Source organism: Mya arenaria, chromosome 6 (genome assembly GCF_026914265.1).
Source record: "Mya arenaria isolate MELC-2E11 chromosome 6, ASM2691426v1".
Taxonomy (NCBI): domain Eukaryota; kingdom Metazoa; phylum Mollusca; class Bivalvia; order Myida; family Myidae; genus Mya; species Mya arenaria.
In genome coordinates this window covers 41123418-41147380 of record NC_069127.1, presented here as the reverse complement: position 1 = coordinate 41147380, position 23963 = coordinate 41123418, and the positions used below count along the sequence as shown (strand labels likewise).

Here is a 23963-nt window from a genome sequence, read left to right as displayed (position 1 = left end):
GTACGAGAATGTTGAGTCTACAATAAATAACATAGTTGTGTAGCCGAATAATTAAACCTAATACTAACAAACCTCGAGTACAAGTTGGGGAAATACCGTCCAATTGGCCGTCAGCTTGACATGTCCTTACTAAATCGCCATTAGTATGGATGTGACCTACTGTACATGTGTACGTAACGGTCGTGTTGTAAGAAATCTTTGCCCATGAATCTTTGGAAGCGTAGTGTACGACCGGTACAGAGCACGCTTCTGTGAAAACGAACATATAACAAACAATAACACTTCGATTTCAACGTTGTACTTACACTTCAAATCTTTACCAGGACTTAACAGATTGCATGTTGACAACATTATCTATGGATTTGTTTAATTGATGTGTTTGCATTAACATCATACAATCAAGCTTACTATGATTTAATTTGAACTGCATTAATTTTATTTAAAGTTAGCACCGCCTGTTGTCTGTTCAATTTATGATGTTAAATACTATTTCTGGGTGGATTTTCTTGTTTAGTGTTTAATAACATGTCAAATTTAGAACATATTATGTGTTTATTTATTGGAATGAGAAATAAAATTAATTGAATTTGTTTGTTAACAAACCTTAAGAGCTACAGATAACGTGAATTGCAGTTCTAATTTCAGAGCATGTGTTGGTGTCATTATGCCATGTTAATACATTGATTTTGTTTGATGCTATATTCGGTTGTTGTTACTCTACGTTACTTAAATTCATATTTGGAAAAACATAACACTATCAGTATGCGACGTATTTATAATTTATGTCATAATACAACATTGCTTTTGAATGACACATTTATATGGAAATCATACCGGGAGCTGTTAGGGGTCTTCCGTCGCTAAAACCGTTACTTTTACCTTTAACACGCCAAGTGACGTCAGTCAATTAATCGGATAATTGTATGCTTGAGTGTAGGTAACCATAAAAGATAGATATACGTATAGATAGATGAGTGGATGGGTGGATGGGTGGATGGATGGATGGATGGGATGGACTGATGCATAGATGGATATATTTATTTATGACATGTATACTGTACATCGCATCGCAACAACCTAAGTGTTTACAATAAATTACGTCAACATGTATATGCAACAACACAATAAATTATTGGTAATATAAATCAGAAGATAAAAAAGTTAAGAGGATGAACAAGAGGATGTAACCATGATTCAATAGTATTAAACGAATCACATATCTGCGAAGAAACAATATATACAGCTTCGATAAAATATACGTTTAAAAGATAATCATTGTCACTGGCTTGACATGGTTTAAATAGTATAAAAATAATTTAAAATAATTTTAACAGAAGTAGTTTCACCAAGTTCTGGGAAGACCGTATGTGGTAGACTTATGGCTATGTATCATTCAAATATTCGGCATGAATATTATAACCACCAAATGTATTAGTACCAATGTTTGAAAATATTCATGAAATTCATCAAGTGGTAATTGATTTTATTTATTGGATATTTTTAAATAAAACACATTTTCAAAACTCTCAGGCCTATTCATCATTAAGATTTCAATATCCATCATTCTTTCTCTAAAATACACATTTTTCATTCGTCGAAAATAGTTTGATGAAAATTTTACGGTCACTCAAATTTAACCTCTGTGCATCAGGTTTGTCATAAGCAGTTGCCTTAGTGCCTATAAATGGAAGCTACCTAACTTATTTTACCATTTTTAAAAATATACTTTATCTTTATAACGAACGTACACGTCATTTCGAATTTAAGTCGTTGATATTGTGGTAAGCCCTGTTTGCACTGATGTTACACTTGACTTGAGAACGGGTTTAACTTTCAAAACAATGAAAGAACGATAATTTCACTGTTTCAAATAATGAAAAATCAATTTTATTTCACTGATAAATCTCTTAAAACTATCGAAAAACATATGATAAAGTATAAATTTGACCCATAGAAATGAATACTGTACCGAAGCGAAATCAGTGAATTCGTTTGTATGTTTAATGCGTGGCGACTATATATTCTTTGGTATGTTTATTGCCTTGAGACACCATATTCTTTTGTATGTTTAATGCCTTGTGAACGCATTGTCCCTTGTATGTTTAATGCCTGGTGACCGCATATTCCTTTTGTATGTTTAATGCTTTGTAACCACATATTCTTTTGTATGTTTAATGCCTGGTGACCACATATTCCTTTGTATGTTTAATGCCGGGCGACTCCATATTCTTTTGTATGTTTAATGCCTTGTAACCACATATTCTTTTGTATGTTTAATGCCTGGTAACCGCATATTCCTTTTTATGTTTAATGCCTTGTAACCACATATTCCTTTGTATGTTTAATGCCTGGTGACTCCATAGTATGTTTTATGCCGGGCGCTTCCATATTCTTTAGTATGTTTAATGCCTGGTGACCACATATTCTTTAGTATGTTTAATGCTTGGTGACCACATATTCTTTAGTATGTTTAATGCTTGGTGACCACATATTCTTTAGTATGTTTAATGCCTGGTGACTCCATAGTATGTTTTATGCCGGGCGCTTCCATATTCTTTAGTATGTTTAATGCCTGGTAACCACATATTCTTTTGTATGTTTTATGCCTGGTAACCGCATACTCCATTGTATGTTTAATGCCTTGTAACCACATATTCCTTTGTATGTTTAATGCCTTGTAACCACATATTCCTTTGTATGTTTAATGCCTGGTGACTCCATAGTATGTTTTATGCCGGGCGCTTCCATATTCTTTAGTATGTTTAATGCCTGGTGACCACATATTCTTTAGTATGTTTAATGCCTGGTGACCACATATTCTTTAGTATGTTTAATGCTTGGTGACCACATATTCTTTAGTATGTTAAATGCCTGGTGACCACATATTCTTTAGTATGTTTAATGCCTGGTGACCACATATTCTTTAGTATGTTTAATGCCTGGTGACCACATATTCTTTAGTATGTTTAATGCCTGGTGACCACATATTCTTTAGTATGTTTAATGCCTGGTGACCACATATTCTTTAGTATGTTTAATGCCTGGTGACCACATATTCTTTAGTATGTTTAATGCTTGGTGACCACATATTTTTTAGTATGTTTAATGCTTGGTGACCACATATTATTTTGTTTTGTATAATGCCGGGCGAATCCATATTCTTTTGTATGTTTAATGCCTGGTGACCAAATATTATTATGATTTGATTTGAATCGGTTTTGTTTGCAGAATTGAAAGAAAAATAACACCGAAAAAAATATATCATACAATTGTATGGATAATATGTATAGCTTGTTTTAGTTGTAATCAAAAGAAAATATGTTAATTTATAGTATGTACCTTTGGCAATTTATTTCATATGAAAGCCAAATTACTTAAGATGAAATTACTTTCCACCGAGAAATTGCTTTTTCCCAATTTGCTTGGGTGTTTAATAAAAAATACTTTTGCTATCACATGGACCATATATGATGCTATTTCAAACACTCAATCCTGGTGGGACAGAGACTGTGGTTTAGCTAAACAATTAAAGTCAGCTGCATCATGAAGATTTCGATTGACTAGCGGGTTGTTAGATTTTCAAAACTATATTTCACTGCATAGACATTTCAAAATTCACTAAAAGGCAATTGTAACAGCAAGCTAAAAGGAATGAGTAAGTATTGTCTAGTTGTATTCCAAAATCCTTTTGGAATTTATTAAAAATGTCCAAACGTATTAGAAAAAAGAACCTCTGCGCGTAGACTCTGCTACATTGTGGAACTATTTTTGAGGACTATTGTTTAATGATGATCAACCAAACCTGAACGATATAGCTTTTGATACAAATATATTTTAAATTGGGATATTACCGACGGGGAGGTTATTGCAAGTATTTAAAAATGAAAAACATTTACCAAAGTACAAGAGAATCCATAAATCTAGTGTCGCGTCAATTATTTAAAAGGGTTTTCCAGATATTTGGAGAGATAGTATCATATTCCCAGTGCACAAGTTGGGCTCTAAAAAAGACCCATCAAATTATAGGGGTATTTCTCTTATAAATGTTATGAATAAAATATTTTCAAATAAAATACATGATAGATTATGTGCATGGGCAGAACACTTTAGCAAAATCGATGAGGCAAAGGCTGGATTTCGGACTGGTTGTTCGACAACAGATAATATTTTATATTTCCGATTTTGAAAAGGCGTTTGATGGACTGATACGCCATAACTTGCTTACCAGTTTGCATAAAATAGGAGTTCAGGGAAAGCTCCTCCGTATTTTGACGTCTATGTATTCAAATCTACGCGGGTGCGTCCGAGTTGGCGACGGCACAGTTACACAACCCTTTATTTGTTAGCGGGTTAGCAGGAGACAAGGGAACGTAACCAATACATTAATTTTTAATCTATATATTAATGAGTTATCTTCCTTCCTACAATCAAGGGCTATACGGGTATTGTTATTACTGAGCATATCGCGGATATAATATGCATAATGTTTTGCAGATGATGTGTCGAACTGCGCTGACACTGCTAGTGAATTACAATAACATCTAAATTTTAATTAAAAATTCTGCGAAAATACTGGTAGGACTATTAATAAGAAGATGACAGACATAATAGTGTTTAGGAATGGCGGGCCTCTGCGGTCATACGATCATTGGTATTTCAATGGCATACCGGTAAATGTTACATCAGTATATAAGTACATGGGACTTATCTTCACGCCCAATTTATCCTGGCAAAATCAAAATTAGCTGCACAAGCCCATAGTCAATTCAAGGTATAATGGCTTACCAGAGGGGATACCATAGTTAAGCCTATACTTTTTTACGGTGTTGAATAATATGGTACGGAAATATTTGATATTCTTGAACAAGTACAAATTCAATATTGTTAGGAATTCCTTGGGGTAATTATTATGTTAACGATTGTGTTGCATTGGAAGAATTCGGGAGGTTTCCTCTATGTATTGATCATCATATGTATTAAGTCCTAGTGCACACTACTATATATGTCCAATGAACGTTATCCAAGAAACTGTTATTTAATGCTTAAACGACATGATGACATTGGAAGGAAAAATTGGTTACATCTGTAAAGAATTTATTATACAAATATGGTTTTGCTTTTGTTTGACTAAGTAAGGAAGTTGGAAATGTTTGTGAATTTTTAATATTATTTAAGCAAAGGTTAGTTGATTGTTAAAGACAAAAATGGTTCGAAAATATGAGAAACTCACACGATGTGACCCTTATACTCATTAAGCAATTTAAAACTTTATTAAATCCAGAAAAAATATTTATGTATTAATCAACCATTTCATGTGAATAAATCGTTAGCGAGATTTCTATGTTCTAGCCATAAATTGTTTATTAAGACTGTTCGACATTTGGGTATCGAAAGGGAAAATCGAGTGTGTAAATCAAAAATTATGGTTTCATGAATTAAAACAGTGAATAGTTATTAGCTGTAAAAAACGATGTTCATATGGATCGCAAAATCATTATTAACCTCGGTTCACGACCTGATTAATAATGATTTTTATCCGTATGCATTGACAGCATAATTCAATGCTGATAAGTTAATAAAAGTACCAGGTATTTCATCATATTATATTAAAATAAATCGCCATATCTATGATGACCAAGCTTAAAAGTAAACAATTAGCTAGCTCCACAAACAATATAGTATTATTGTAAATTACATTCGTCACTTTCAGATATATGAAGTACATAATTATCTAATTTGCATTTTAACTTTTTGGTTTTGTAGTATCGGCATAAAGTGTGCACTGAGCTATGGTTTTAATTCTTTAATACTACATGATTTTCTGTGGAATAATACTTGAGATTAGTTTTTGAAAGTAGATTAATATTCTTACCTTGACAGTTTGTACACGGAATAAAAATAAGCTCTATCATGAAAAGCGTCCAAAACGGGCCAGTTTCCATGGTGGCAAACAATCTGCAGTTTTTTAGCAGTATCACACCACTTTAAAGACACAAATCCAATAGATAATGGATCTGATATATAATTATTTCAGATATATATCCCTGAATATGATGTTAATGATTCTTAAATTAGTCAAGAAATTGTCTAGCTCATTCACACTAGCCCTGTACGTTCTTAATAAAAGTGATGCAATCGCTGTTTGCGTTCAACCTTGGCTCTAATAGGATGCAAATGAGGAAGTTTTTTCTTTCCATCACGTCGAACAGTGAATGAGGTAGTTATGATATGGCCACCATGTCCTGGGGTACAATAGTCGTTTAGATGACCAAAACATAAAATTATTAAATATGTTTTATTTAATTTCGAGGTTCCATATTTTGGCAAGCATGCTACATTCATTTGTTGAAACATAACAGCGGGCAATCATTAGAGCCATAACATTTTGTTATGTGTTAAAAATGCTTCAATGCGTCTTCTGTTGAAGTGCCAATGAGGGCAAATGGACGTAAACAATGAGTTTTATTTTTTTCTATTAACGGTCTTAATGGGCAAAAATAAAATAAAAAAAAAAATCTGAAAAAAATCAATAAATGATTGTCTTTAACTTGCACGACTTGCTAAATCATAATGTTGACAACGTAAAATTTTTGATTTCATAAAAAGTGTTAACATACCTTAGTTTTTAGCAATTCCTTCACCTATTTAAAGGTTTTAATTAACAAATAGTTTGCAAAACTTGGTGAACTAGATTCGATTTTGTGAACCTTTTGGTGCCATTAAATAGGCTATGGTGCTAAAGAATTGTAATTTTGTGGGAAACGAATTGTTCAAAAATGAAATAATTTACAGGTTAAGAACCATTCACTGTATGGTAGCTGTTGAAAAAACCATGCAACGTCGACCTCATTGACATTAGTTTCATGTGAACAACAGTCATGATTCATATTCTAAAATAACAACGTCTGTCCCATGTTTAAATATTTTACGATCAAAGTGAACGATAAGGATTCAGTGTTCCGCTTTGAAATACGGCCAATCATTGTGTCGATTATCCCAGGTTCGATGCCATTTGACAGGTCACAGTCGAGTGGATTAGAGTTTCTAAATGTATTACCAGAGGGGCATCAAAAGTTAATTTGAAAGGATGCTTGAGTGAACGCACTAGACCCCAGCTGCATACTTGTCATGTTATTTATTCAATTAAAAAAACACTTTTTTAACCGAAATATCTAAGAAAAAGTGCCACTGTATCTGATTGCCCGATTATCATTTATGTGAAATACTTAAATAATATAAAAAAACCATAAATTACACACTTTTTTTATCTAAAGGTTGGTGAATATCGTTTCCAGATTCCCATCTTAAACTTCCATTTTCACTCTATGTTTTGCCATTAAACGTGTTTTATGTTTAAACTTCTGGCTACTGAGCTTGTTTATGTAGTATTGTCATATAAATATCAATGGAGATTTGTTTGCTGTCACCATTTTTGTAGATAAGGAGGAGGATGTGTTTTAACGCCAATAAGATTAGAGAGACAGAAATTTGCTTCAATTGTTGAGCAGGTTGTCTGTGCCATTTTGACACCAAAAAAAACATAGTTATATTTTCGACAGACATTTCCGACAGAATGCAAATGTTTTTTTATCCAAAATCTTGTACAATCTTCTTTCCTACAATTTGTTCATCTCCTTATTACCCAAACAGATGTCGCAAAAGACTCTTGAAATAAATTCTCCTCAAAACTAAATTTGGCATGGACGTTTCGACACATTTTAAATTTCGGCCTTCTTCAACCACTTTTGCGCTGTGGCAGGTCATTAAATAATTTGATATAATTTTGACATTTTTATGTTTTTTTTTTAAATTTTAGGCCAAGAATGAACTGTTGCAAATATGTAATTTACAGAGTTAAATTCATTTGTCGCCTCTTTTTGTACATCAGATGAGACTCCTTTCTCTCTAAATATCTAACGACCCATATTGTTATTTAGACCCAGACAATTTTGATTTGATTAATCACGATCATATTTGTTTCTATTGATTGAAACATCTGCTGTCGTTGGTAAGACGATTATAATTTTGCTTTTCTGTTGACACTTATGAATAGTTGTTGACACTTATGAATACATTTTTTTCATGGTGAAGTCTGGTCTTAAGCATTAATAGACCGTCTTCATGGAGCGGGCTGCGCTTAAAAGTAAATGCACGGTGTTCGTTAATATGACTAGTCCTAATCATATATAAATGGTCTTGGTTGCGAAGACTGGTCTTCACTAATACACTGTTGTCGTGGCAAACACTGGACTAGTCATTATAACGAACACCGTGCATTTACTTTTAAGCGCAGCCCGCTCCATGAAGACGGTAATGTAATAATAGACCATATTTAAACTCCTTAATAGACCACCTATTCGAAACAAAACAATCTGAATCCCTAAAAGGATTTACTAAAATTTAAACAATAAATAAGTTTTCTTTTCGGAAACATTTTTTTTCATTTAGCCTTTTTAAGTGTAATTTCTACAATTGTTTACATATTATATAATCGTAAATATGGTGATTGGTCTTCCTTAATTTAGAATATATCATACAATATTTAGGAAGTAAAATAACTACAAACACGCAGCTGTTGTTTAATTAAATTATATCTTTCATCTCAAATTAATTAAAGCAAAATAAGACAATTACACGGAACAAGGAAAACATGTAAAGTGTAAGACAAAATCATGACATAAGTGGTCAAAAGAATTCTCGGAAGTTATATTTGACAATCCGATCACAAGAAAATGAAAAAAGTAAATTAAAACTAAGCATTCATTTTATTACACAGGAAGAAATGTATTGATCCGAAATTAATTTATAACAAAATAACATCGGAACATTGTAACAATATAGATAATCCTTGAATGTCAGCTCTTATGTAGGGAAACAAACTGTGCATTGTTTACCTTTTGAAATTAAACAACGGAACTCAAATTAGTTTTAAAACGACGTCAAAACTGTTTTTTGCTTTGTCTTCTTTTCTCTATTAAGAATGGCTAGTTTAATTTGTATTAATGAATATTCATTAATTATATTTAAATGTTTTTTTAGAATATCAACATCGATGACAAATACACTACGTGTGTTTAATTGATGTGACCTTATCTTAATTTGAAACATTTGTTATTTAAGTGATTGTAACGTGATTTGTTATCGTTTTCCATAGAACAATGTCTCAACCATATTTAACGTAATTCATAAGCGTCGTCCGTTTACTCACAATAGGGAGACAAATTATGAAACATAACAATCACAAGATGTCGACATTACTATTCACTCAGATTGATTCAGTGTTCTTCCTCATTTAGCACTTACAAATACTTAACCTATTATATTTAACGTTAAAACGACCTCCAATTTGTGTTTGCAAATCCTAGATTTCGCAAACTCAAGTACCCTTTAAATACGCTGTAATCGAATACTGACGTATAATTTAGTTAGAAGGCTTCATTAAGGTGTGATTTTGGTGTTTTTTGTTTGCGAAATGTTTTTGGAAGTTTGTCTAATTGACCCACCAACTTCGGGCCCCAGCGGGGTTTTTGCAGAAAAACACGGGGTTTTTCACACTCCCGCGGGATTTTTCCCCCGTTTTTCAAGAGCTGGGGAAAAATCCCGCGGGGTTTCAATAATACACGATTCAAATTAGTTTAGCTCAAAACAACATCTTATATCAAAAGAAACATTATGCTTCGACACCGGAAGTGAAATAACGCGAAACAAAAAAACCCCGCTTTTCAGTACGGGGTTTTTCTCCAGCGGGATAAAATTCCTACATTTTATCAAAAGAAAAAAAATCAATTCAAGCTTTATGTTTTTGAGATTTTATACATTACTTTAATGTAAATACTAATTTGAATGACTATTCTAGAGTCATTTCTTTCATTTGAGAAATCTATTAATTTAATGCATATTTTACGGGAGAAAAACCCAGCAAAAATCAGGAATGCTATTTAACGGAAAAAAAACCACCGACAAAAGCCATTTCAATTTCCAGCGGTTGGATGTTGTTAAGGAAGTGAAGTTGTTTTACATATTTATATTGAGTCAATAATATTAAGTTAACATGTGTTTTTAATAAAAAAAGTCAGATTTTAATAATTAGTTGTTTGTAACCGTCGGCATAGTCGATATACAGCCGTTATAGCCATCAGTGATCTTCCAGTTTATTTATTGTCTACATGATCACTTTCATTCAAGGCTTTAAAATTTCATTTAAGAAATAACAAGTGATATATAATTTCGTTTAAATAATGGATAACTAACCCCCAACCCCACTCCCCTTCACTGCCACTTAACATTTTAAAGCTGCACTCTCACAGTTTTGCCGTTTTAACAGATTTTTTATTTTTTGTCTTCGAATTACCCATTATTGGTATCTTGAAACCAGTGGTTAAAGACTGCTGTCAAAATATATGATAGCAGATTTTTAAATTTCAGTCAGAAAACTTATCTTTTATCTCTATAAACCGTTTCTTACGGTTCAAGAAAAATGCATGAAACATAAAATTTTAACTTATAAAGAAAAAATCTGTGACTATTTTTTTGTCAGCAGTCTTATATGAATGGTTTGAATGCACTTTCAGGTTCCATGACAAAAATTAAAGAAGTTGTCAAAACGTTCAATGTGTGAGAGTGCAGCTTTAATAATTATCTCTAATTATTTTATTGTCTAGGAAAAATACCATTAATGACTACAATTTTTTTTTGCTTAACAAAAATCTTCCCCCATAGACACACACACAAGTGACACGACCCATTTCATACTAATGTAATACTTTTGTAATCTATACCCTGTGTCCACAATGTTTTATACTGAATGTTAAAGGGTTGGTAAAACAGTATGGATAAGGGTGTTCAATATGGGGATTAAACCCATGATAGACAATGCACTAGCATTGTCTCCTACTCAGCCCCGGTGGCTGATCCCGTCGGCTGATTCCCACCCAGACATACATTAAAGGGACTTGGACACCAGATGATCCAAAAACAAGATATTCAATATTACCTCAAAACAAGCCTAGCCGAATCAATACCAATTATTATGAGACTGATATTACATCATTTAATGTGTTTAAAAGATTTCATCACTGTCTCTCTCTCTGAGACAAGTAATCTTTAAAAAATAGCACATAATGATTTTCCTGTTTATTAGTATTATCATATCTACATTAAGCATGTAAAGGTCACATAAACATATATACAGATAAATACAGATAAATACATGATTGCTATTTCTAAATTTACTTCGATTTACATGGTAGACAAAGTGAGTTTATTTCAACTTATATGATTACATAAGTAAGATTCAGTGCACTGTACACTGTTGAAACATAACAGTTTGATGATAAATTTTGACAATTTTCACTTTTTCTTGCAATGTAGAATCTTGAGTCCGGTCCCTCTATTATCAGATTCTGTGAAATAATTGCTTTCAAACAATTGGAAGAGCTGCATGGTGTACTGAATACAGTAGTTTAATGAATTCCATCCACTAGCTGAATAAAGGATGAACACACATTTTAAAACCACATATCAGAAGTTTTTGGAGAGCATTATGTCAGCAAATTTAAATGCAAAACAGTGTTGGAAAATAAACAATTTTTATTTTATTTTACATGTTTTATCAATGATACATGGCGATCATCAACTTATTATAAAAATCAGAATTAAAAAACAACAACATTTAACCATTTATTAAAGCTGCACTCTCACAGATTGAACGTTTGACATTTTTTTTTATTTTTTGTCTTGGAGCCATTATAGTTTTCGAAATTCCATAGAAAACAGTTAAATAAGACTGCTGAAAAATTAGATTGTAGATCTTTATATTTCAGTTCAAAAATTGATGTCTTATGCAATAAAACATTAATTTTCAAACATAAATATGAAAGTCCGCAATTTGATATTTTGGCAGCAATCTTTTATCACTGGTTTACAGATATTTACGCAAAAATGTGTTCTTTCCAAGACAAAGAATATAAGAGTTGTAAAAATTGTATATCTGTGAGTGTACAGCTTTAACTGTCCATTTAAAATTGAACAGTACAAATTTACTTTGATATTAGTATAATACTATTACATATTTATAAATCAATATAAAAACAATATTCTAAGATCTAAATTGATAATAACTTTAAAAATGAAAAAAACGAATGAAGAAACATAAGTTCAAAATATGCAAATAAGCTGCACACGCACAGATTTACGGTTTTGACAGCTGTTCTATTTTTTTGTCTTAAATGAGCAAATTTCTACATTCTTTTTTTCAAATCAGACTGCTGACAAAAGATCAGATCGCAGATTTATAGATTTCTGTTCGAAAATTAATGTGTAATGGCATTCAACATCACTTCTTGAACTTAAATAAGAAAGTATGCAGTCTTATGACACTATTTTTCATGCATTTCCGCATAAATTGGCTCTTTCCAACCCAAAAAATAAAGAAGTTCACTTCAATCTGTGAGAGTGCAGCTTTAAGTCAATCTTAATCTTACATCATTGACTAAATTCACTCTATTGGTCAGTAATCCGAATAGCTGTACATATTATTCTCTGATTCAATTAGTCTGACCAATATTAACAGCCTAGTTTCAGTCTAGCAAATAAATTCAACACAAGTTGTTTAATTCTTCTGAGACTGACAAAGAATTAAAAACCCACATTCATGAAAAATATTTTCGATATATGAAAAAAACAACACAAAAAATAGATTCAAGAATAAAAGAAATATGCATCCTTAAATATATATTGCATATAAACAATTAATTATCTATTATAAAGTTAACCTGAGTTACAATGTTTTATCTATAATTGTTGCCATTTATATTTAATAGTTATATAATTATCATGTCTATCAAACAAACCAAAAAAATGTCATTAAATATTTGAGATAAGCACAGGCTGACACAAGAACTAAATATTTAAGTCACAGTTGACAAGGCAAACAGTTCCTACCATGATATATATATATTTATACACATGTATGTCAATAATTCTCGAAAATTGTTCCACCGCCCCCCCCCCCCCCCCCCCCCATCATGAATCTGCAACGCGTTCAGTAAAGATGTTTGCGGCGAACGTTTGCTGTTTGGTTTCCCGCTTAACGTATATGCGCTGCGTTGCAACAGAGATACAAAACAAAACGTTTGCGAGCGTTTTATAAACGCTCGCCTGACTGAACGCACTGCTGATATCCTGGCCTCAGAACACTCTTTACATATCCCTCTTCCTCCTCTCTTTAAAATGATCCTCTTTTTGCCATTACTCTGTCCTCTCCATTGAAGTTAGCCTGCAATTTAAGAAAGGAAAATTTAAATTTCACACAAAAATGGCACTTGTTTATACCAGCACATTTGGCATATGACAAGAGCACCACCTGCGGGTTCTGAACCCTCGTCTGATTATATCCTTTTATTGTAAATTTATTTCATATTGTACATTTGAAAGTGAATATTCTAATGTTTAAAAGTGATAGCTCTGATAGTTTGCTTGTAAGCCGCCTTCTAAGCACATTATTTTATTAAACTTAAAAAAATTAGACTATAGTCCACAAATACTAAAATATCCCCCATCCTCCCCATTCCCTTCCAAATGTGTTTGATATATTGAAGGCATAATCCTTTCATTTTCTATGAAGAAGCTTAGTGTCCATTTCTCAAAATCAACCAAAATTCACGTTTTTTACCCTAAAAACAGGTGAGACTCAATATCTTTAGGGTATAATGTGAAGAAGGGTATAAGATGTACAAGTTCCCCAAGTTTCAAAGTGACAACTTTGATAGTTTCCATTTAACTGACCTGAACGCAAAACTTAACCCCAAGGCAAGGATAACAATCAAGTGATGACAATTGCTGCTTGTCATTTTTTTCAATAATGTATGAATTTAACAGTGTTTATTAAAGGGACTAGACACCAGATGATACAATTGCAAAAAAATAGATAACTGTCAAAAACTTACATACAATTGATATACTAGTGTATAACTTTTAATCTTACTTTAATAGCTATATAACATTGCTTAAGACACATAATTTCACAGCTTTTGCACATATTGTCGATATTAAACTTTCTGGGGTGTGTTTACCACATAATATAATATCCCAGTAAGTTTAAAAAAGCATCAGTATATTTATCTGTTTTCATAAATGGATATAATATAAACTTGGAAAACTTAATTCACTATTTTTACACAATGAAACCCAAATGAGATAGTCAAATGATTGCTCTGTTTATTTTAATCATGTAAAATTATTTATTATATATATACCCATCATTTATCCACACGTAATACTTATCGCAAAATATGGTAGGCTGTATTCCACTCTAGTGCACTACAGCCGTTTTCAACTCTTGTGACGTCACGTCATAACAACTTTACAAGTGTCATTGCGTGATGTTAAAATGACTGTGTCAGAGATTTGCACCAAAAAAAGTTTTTTCTATAACGAATCTCAGGACAATTATCTAATAGAATGTGTTACGCTTTGATGTCATAATTGTAAAAAAAGATTGTGTCGGAGACCCCGCGTCGCAAAAATTGAAGTCCAACTTCACGTGATAACACCTTCTAGCCAATCACGCATGATTGAATGAATTCTACCTTGAACACATACCCAGTAATCTTTTTTAATGGAAAAATACTAAGTAACTGCTAAACTTAAATAAATTGTAAACTATGTGGTACTTCAATTAGTACGTTTCAATGCATTGTACACATCGATGCCAAGTTTATGTCATTTTTCGACAATTTGTTTTTTTCGCTATTTCATCATCTGTGAGACAGACCCTTTAAAATGACATTTATTATGAAAACATGTGGCTTTTAAGTGATGTTACAAGTAAATTAGTAATGTATATATAATAAAAGGGTTATCAGTATGGCGTTTTGATCCGGGAGGCTTGTGCCTTGTGAAATCCGAATCTGCAAAAATCCACTCAAGTTAAATACAACCTCCCGGATCAAAACGCAGTACTAATAACCCTTTTGTATTATCAGCCTTCTAAATGATCACATCGACAGTTCTAGGCTTATTTTGAAGAAATACTGTACTTGCCAACCTGGTGTCTAGTCCCTTTAAGTTTATGGCTACATTGCACACAAATAAAGTAGGTATGTTGCATGAACATAATCTTGTATTTTGAAGAAATACTGTACTTGCCAACCTGGTGTCTAGTCCCTTTAAGTTTATGGCTACATTGCACACAAATAAAGTAGGTATGTTGCATGAACATAATCTTCAATAAAAAAAGCCTATTCAAAATATATTGTTGAATACTTCAATAATGTTTCAAATCTAATGGAAATCAGCCAACTTGAGGTAGTCATTCTTTTTTGAGTCATTAACAAAATAAAAAGACAATAAAAAAAGTCATATGCTCATTGACTTAAAGAATCCATGATAGCCACTAGCGGATCCAGGGGGGGCGCACCCAGGGGGGGGCGCACCCGGCGCACGCCCCCCCTAAAATTCCCGGAGCTTACATGTTCTTTGGTATGGAAACAATAAAATATACTATATTTTCCTATTTTTTCTTCCCTCGCTTCGCTCGCGTATCTTTATACAACATTGCCTTTTGAGATGTACTCGTACACAACACAGAGTGCACGCAATTTAAACGTTCCCGCCTTCCCTTACTGTAATAATTCGGCACTATATAACATGATCATGTTGATGCGCCGTAAAACCCATACAAACAAACACATCAGTCAATTAATTTCCTTTGGGTACAAAGAATATGGCACCTAGAATATGTTGAATAGTAAAAGTATCTGAACATGGGTTCACAATGATACATGTATCTTCCCTCGTTTTTCCCGCTTAACGAAAATATACAAATTATATAAGCCACTTAGTCGTCCTAATAGAAACCTCGTTATGATATTAGAACTATAGGTATGCCCCTGGATCTGCTAGTGCAACCTTTAGAGTGATTAAAAGTTACGCCCCCCCTAACCCAAAATCCTGGATCCGCCCCTGATAGCAAATTGATTGTTTAGTTTTATTCAATTACATTATTTAATCAATGACGTTCTAATGAGTAGGTCATATTTATGAAATAAGACAAATAACTATATCTTAAACATGTGTATGTCAAAACTTTGCATTCATATATACATACCATTCAACTTTGTCTTTGGTGTGTGTTGCATTTGCAAGTCTAGAAGAAGATGATGATGCTGGTGTTCTTAAAGAGTGTGTTGCTGGTGTTCTTGTAGTTCGAGTAGTTTTATTCGGGTAGCTGTTGTTGCTGATGTTTGTGTTTAGGATGAATTTGTTCTTGAAGCCGATGTTTTTGTAGTTGTCCCTGCAGGAAGTGTTGATGTTCTGGGGTTGAAGTTGTTGTTCTTGAAGATGGGGTTGGTGTTCATGTTCTAGTAATCAGAGTTGTTCATAAATCTGGAGTTGCTTTTGTTTGTTTTTGTCAGAAGTATTGAAGTTCTTATACGCAGGGTTGTTCTTGTAAATTAAGTTGTTGTGTCAGGGGTTGTTTCAGGATCCCACTCAAATATGTCGAAGGCCTTAAAAATAAGAGAATGTGAAGCTGTGACAAGTTTTTTTAAATGACAAAAAAGTTTCACATTTTAATTATATTTTTTCTTATTAAATTTAAGTTAACATTTTATGCTAAAGTTTAGAATGTCACAGAATATATATATATATATATATATATCCCTCCTTAGTTGAACCACCACTTGAAAGATTAAAACTTAAATTGTCACTATCAAGATGTGTTTTATTACCCCCAATTAACCCCCTAATTCACTCCATTTGTTAGGTTTAGAAGTGTTACTATGGAGACCTTTAAAGCCAATATTTTTAAACTAGTATTTTGCTTCAAACACTTTCAACAGAACCTACCATAATTCAAGAGTTGGGCCCCTGACAGCCAAGAAAGAACTTTACATTTGCAGGGCTTGTGGGCTTGTGATTATTTTGATCACTGATATGATAACATGGACATAATAAGGCCTATACAAATCTTTGTTTACACCCATCTGAATTTATTTTATTCTTCCTATTTTATTTTTTTTGCGTTTTGATCAAAATCCGTTTTTTCAGAGACCTAAAATAATACCCTGATACAGGTCAGTTTGCTAAAGAATTATGGTCGTCCAAAAAAAAAGTAATGCCTGCCTATCTACCCTTTTTTGGGGGGATGTTAGTAGAAACTAAGAATATTTGTTTCGCCTAATCAAGGATTTAATTTGAAGACAGTTTTGCTGCATACTATAATATATTTTTACTTTATTACATTGCATTGTGTGGGAGTAGGATTTGATATATTGGTGCAAGGTATTTTGATTATAACAATTCCAGGAAGTTTATCAAAATGCTAATCTTTATGCAAGATGTGTCATGTTTGGTGTCATTATTTTGCTTTTATAATTCACTTTTATATTCAATAATATATTGATAAATTTGTATCAATGTAAAAGTTTAATTTTTATTACAAGCAAATGAGGCAAATCAAAATAGTTCCTCAGTTGGTAAGATCCATCTACATTTCATGTCAGTATTTATCTTAGCTCCGCCCCTTTCACTGGACTTGACATTGCCCCTATCACTGTTTTTGACATCTGATTGGCTGAGTTAAAATTGCCTTTTAATGTTTCTTTATGAATGACAGTTTTATACAGGGAATGCCTGGTTAATGTGACAATCATTATTCTGAAAATGGTGCTATAAATATGATTATGAATAGGCTTATAATTTATTTAAGATAATAAACATAATCTGCAGTTATGCACTTTAATTGATCAAAATACATTTTCCTTAATTATGCTTAAAATATAAATAATTGCTTATGGTCATGTTGATTTATAGGCTAATAGCAAAGAGGAAAAAAAATAATACATATAATCATATGGAAAGGAAAAATTGAGGTGAATTTTATGTGAATATCTTAAATGTATAATTCTCCATTTTGCTAAAGTGGCTAATTGTTATTTAATTCAGATGTTTTTTTGTTTTTTTTTGTACATTTTATCTTGGCATTTTGATATTATTTCAAGGATATTCTGGATATGCAGTTTTAATGTCTTTTGTTTGATTAAAAAATTAGTTTCTATTTGTGTAAGAAAAGCCAGACAAAACTATAATTATTGTTATTATTTGCAATTGTTTAAACCTGGGAGTAAGATAACATATTATTGGTCCCAGTTTAAACATAATTTTGCTTTAAGTGTTTATTCAATATTTTTACCAGCTTTCTTTGTACAGTGCACTTAAAGCTGCACTCTCACAGATTGAACGTTTTGACAACTTTTTATTGTTTGCCTTGGAACCAGCCAATTTTGCAAAAATCCATGGAACCAGTTATATAAATAAAACTACTAACAAAAAATCCAAAAAAGTATATAATATGCATTTTCCTTAAAAAACATCAATTTTTCAAACAGAAAAATGTGAAAATCTACGATCTGATTTTGTCAGCAATCATAAATTGATTTGCAGATATCTAGGCAGAAATTTGCTCTTTCCAAGACAAACAAAAAAAAAGTTGTCAAAATGGTATATCTGTGAGAGTGCAGCTTTAATGTCATCTAACACCTAGATTTTACAGCAATTAACAAGTCTTACTTTTTGTTTTTAATTTTAAGTTTAATTGGGTTATTATAAGGGCCCTTTCCATATCTTGATTAAGATTTTTTTTTATTGGAAAAGTTTAAGTATGTTCTCTCCTACTATTTTCTAATTGTGGACTTTTTGTTAATAGAGAATTTTATCTTCATTATCTCAACAACAACAGGATCAGAGTGGCATAAATGCAGCCACAGAGACAATTATAAACAAAAGACTTCTAAAATAGACCTGCCACATATGAAAAATTCATATAACTATACATGAAATAGACTTAAATCATACTGGATTTGCAATTGCAATTGTGTTATTTGTTATCGCTGATTTAAAAGGAACACTATATATTCTTAGAATAAAGGAGTGGAAATCCTCAACAGAAGTCTCTGACTGTTGAAAAAACTACATCAGCCAACCTCAAATACTCTAAGGCTGACCAACAGTAATCTTTCAGTAGGAACTGAAAACAAGAAGGCACACTAGGGGCGCTACTGTGCTATTCCCCAGTCATTCAAAGTACCTCCTGTGAACGCGTTAGCGGACTTGCGCCCAATTTTTAGCAAAATATTGTGCATGAGTGTAGCATTAGACATATATATTTAAGATATATATAATCCAAATGTGAACTTATTTGACAGCTTCAAGGAATGGAGAGAACTCAGCGGATTATTTTGTTTCGCCAAGGCATGTAGGAAAATGAAACCCATTTCATCATAAATTCTGTTTATTCCAGTCACTTTAACAATAGTAAAATCTTTCAACTAAAAAAAATAATATTAGTGTCTGCAATTTCAGAATTTCAGAGTACCATCCACTCATAATATATTATCATTTATCATGGTGTAATTAATTAAGTCATTTTGACATCCTACTGTTAGTTTTCAAATAATATACTAAAGTAATAATTACCGGTACATGTACATTACCATGACAGTCACACCAATGGGAAGACTTATTTAGGGACTGACATTATAATTCACCAGTCAATTGTAACCACAGCCCCTCCAGGTCCGGGGAATAGCCGGGACTTTGAGTTTCGGTCCAGCCGACCCCGGGTAAAATCCCCGCCCTGCAGGGACAAACTAATGGTTAAACCCCGGCCAAATGCCCCCGCACCCCAGAGACTCTATATAAGGCCCAATCTTGGCTTAATTTGGCCCTATGACAAAACCACCGCGGTCACCCGGCCCTGCGGGACCACCTCGAAAGTAAAAACACAGCCCTTTTCTCCGGCTATCCCCGGTATACCCCCGGACCTGGGTGGGGGGGGGGGGGAGCGTGGATACAATTGACTGGTGAATCCATGGGGAGACTTATTTAGGGAAATAACATTGGCATACAATTATATAGTAATTAGTTATCCTGACATGTACTTTACACAGAATCGCTACATGGTGACAGTTACTCTGGGACGGACATTACATTTACATACACTATACTAATAGTATTTCTGACATGAACATTGCAAAGACACACACCAGACACCCTTAGGGTGACTTAATTAGGGACAGACATAACACTGATATTACAGTAATTAATTATCCTGATGTGCACTTTACATAGAATCCCTACATCGGGACAGTTAATCAGGGACGGACATTACATTAACACCACTATAGAAATAGTAATTCTGAAATGAACATTGCAAAGACACACACTATGGGGAAAGTTTATCAGGGCCTGTCACACTAAATTGACATACACTATATAGAAATAGTTATTCTGAAATTTATGAACATTGCAAAGACATACGCCATGGGGACAGTTAATATGGGACGGACATTACATTGATATACACTATAAAAATAGTTATTCTGATATGAAAATTGTAAAGAAACACACCATGGGGACAGGGATTTCAGGGATAGACATTTCATTGACATACATTATAGGAATAGTTATTCTGCCATTATCATTGTAACAACAAATGCCATGGGGACAGTTATTCAGGGACGGACATTACATTGATGTATACACTTTTATAAGTACTAGTTATTTTGACATATTGACATTTTAAGACAAGCGCCATGAGGACTGAGTTATTCAGGGACGGATGTTACATTGACTAGACTTAATTGACATACACTATATTGTTATAGTTATTCTTACATGAACATTGCAAAGACACACACCATGAGGAGACTTATTTATGGACAGACATCACACTTGACAATAACCATACACTAATAATTATCCTGACATTTACTTTACATAGAATTGAACCATTGGGACAGTTATTCAGTGACAAACATACATTGACTAAATGACATTATACTATAGTAATAGTAATTCTGACATGTACATTGTGATGACACACCCAATGGTGACAGTTATTAAGGGACGGACATAACATTGACACACACTCCAGAAGTTGGTATTCTCAAATGTACCTACAAAGAATCTCACCATGGGGACAGTTATTCAGGGACAAGCATTACAATTACATACAATATAGTATAAATAGTTATTCTAAAATGTACTTTATAACAAAAAATGACACTATAGTGACATTTATTCAGGGACGGACATTACATTTGACTTTCAATATATAGTAATAATCATAATAGTCATTCTAAAATGTATGGTACATTACAAAGACACGTGCCATGGGGTCAGTTATTCAAGGACGAACATTACACTGACATATACTATAGTAAGAGTTATAAGGACATTTAGTACAATGAAGAGATACATCCCATGGGAACAGTTATTCACGAACAGACATTACATTCATGTATACAACTTACAAATTAATAATTCTGAGGACAGGTACATTGAAAGTAATCACATCTTTGAAACAGATTACATTAAGGATTTGCCATATCAAAAATCATAAAAAAATCTAAACGTATAATTATTTGGACTACTTGGGGTACGGGATCATTTGGCAGGGATTTTACCGGCAGTTTGTCCCCGCAGGACAAGGATTTTACCCGGGCTTGGCTTGACAGAAAGCTAAAGTCCCCGCTTTTCTCCGGACCTGGGAAGGCTGTGATTACCGGAGGCCTTACCTAGGGTCCTTGGGGTACGGGATCATTTGGCAGGGGTTTTACCGGCAGTTCCTCCCTGCAGGACAAGGATTTTACCCGGGCTTGGCTGGACAGAAAGTCAAAGTCCCCTCTATTCTCCGGAACTGCGAAGGCCGTGATTACTCGAGACTGGGTGTATACCGAGGATAGCTGGGGAAAATGAGCCTTTGCCCGGGCTCAGCTGGACGGAAAGTCAAAGTCCCTGCCATTCTCTGGACCGGGGGGGGGGGGCGGTTATAACTGACTGGGTATTAAGATATTCTTATTAAAATTGTTTGTGTCAAGTAGATCTACCTGTGTTCTTAGCTGATACATATTCAACAAGCCACACAAAAATGCAATAGAATAAAATATATATGACTTACCATGGAAGTTAGGGATATATCCATTTTGAAAAACTTAGTGTCATTCAGTCATTCTGATTCATCGTTCTACAAAGCTCGATGATTTTGTTTATCTTCTATGAAAAACAAAATAATTCGTCTGACACATTCGTAATTTTCCAGCATGATACATGTACCCTGGTATTGATTATTGTAATTGTATGTTTGTGTTAAACCGGTTTAAAGTCAGATTCAAGTACCAATAATTAAACAATTTTAAGTACCAATAATTAAACAATTTTAAGCAATATCATCTTTTTAACGTAACAACTCTTTAACGTCACGTATAATTTTCATTCCTGCAGTATTTTTAAAGACGGTTAAAAAAGGAAGATTATTTTTTTTTAAAAAGGTTACATTACACTATTTCATAAGTTTCGAAATTAGTTAAATTACCTTTAATAATATCATTTACATAACTAACATGGTTGTTATATTAAACATATAAGATACATATGTAGTAACATTTGTTTTTGCTTTAAATGAAGTGCAATAATCGCGTTTTAAATCATAAATAGTCAAAACAGGTTTTGCTGGGTTTTTCTCCCGTAAAAAACATTCATAAAATTTCTGTTGTTCTTTAAATAAAAAGCAAGTATTTCAAAATCCTTAAACAAGTGATGATTAACATCATAACAATAATATAATAGCTTAGAAGTGGGGTTTTTACGGATTTTGCATTATCGGTAAAATCTTGGAGTTTTATCCCGCAGGAGAAAAACCCCGTACTGAAAAGCGGGTTTTTTTTGTTTCGCGTTATTTCACTTCCGGTGTCGAAGCATAATGCTCCTTTTGATATAAGATGTTGTTTTGAGCTGAAATAACTTGAATCTTGTATTATTGAAACCCCGCGGGATTTTCCCCCAGCTTTTGAAAAACGGGAGAAAAATCCCGCGGGATAGTGAAAAACCCCGTGTTTTTCTGCGAAAACCCCGCTGGGGCCCGAAGTTGGCGGGTCAATTAGACAAACTTCCAAAAACATTTCGCAAACAAAAAACACCAAAATCATACCTTAATGAAGCCTTCTAACTGAAGTATCGGCCAGTATTCGATTACACCGTATTTAAAGGGTACTTGAGTTTGCGAAATCTAGGATTTGCAAACACAAATTGGAGGTCGTTTTAAATGATTACATGTATGCATACTTATAACAGAAAATATATAACAGTGAAGCTGTTAAAGTTTGTATATATTTGGTCTTTGTTTCAATTGAAATTGGGCGCCAAAAATGCGAGTTTGTCATAATATTATGAGTAAATGTATAACGTTTTTCTTTTCTTTGTGTGCACAGGAAATCCCTTCAAATCATACAAACTAGTATGGGGTCAACAGGCATCCAACTTTCACAAATTTGTGTATCGGATATATTATAGGATACTGCTTGCTATAAGTAAAATAGATATATTATATGTACGTTTAACATCGTGCCAAAGAGAGGTGATAAGTATACTGTTGAAAGAACTTATTTCGCAATGAATTTAATGAGATATGAGTTAAATATTGCAAGTGCATCCTCTTGAAAAGCTACAATTTCATACTAATACTCTCACAAATAACTCAAGTTGAAACAACATTCACAAGTGTACATTTTAATATGAAACTATAGATAAATGCGGTGATTTGCTACCAAGAAAGAAAAAAAAACTCGTAGCCGTAAATCGTGACCAGGAAGACAATACGAATTCTGTATCACCCTTTTCTTGTGAACCTTAAGATATAGGACATATAAAATATATGCTTGTAAAGCGGTGTATTATGAATAACATTATCAAAAATCACTGTATTGTCGATATTGCTGACAGTATCATCGCTATCATTGTAAACAATTCGCATTTGAGTTTAATCCAATGAAGTCCAAGTAAATGTACGTAACTGTTTATTGTAAATAATTATGTATAGTTTATATAGAACTAAACTCTAGTATGCTTAATGGTTTGAGACAGATGTCTTGATGTTAACATTTTAACCAGTGTTCACCATACGG

General features: G+C 33.0%; 1 long non-coding RNA gene across 1 annotated transcript; it reads right to left on the bottom strand.

Annotated features, from left to right (window-relative positions):
• Positions 1–13035: 13035 nt before the first annotated feature.
• LOC128238341 (uncharacterized) lies at positions 13036–22183 on the bottom strand. Its single transcript, XR_008261670.1, has 3 exons — positions 21962–22183; positions 16109–16508; positions 13036–13276 (listed from the first exon to the last, which is right to left on the bottom strand). It is a non-coding gene; the product is annotated as an uncharacterized LOC128238341 (long non-coding RNA).
• Positions 22184–23963: the final 1780 nt, after the last annotated feature.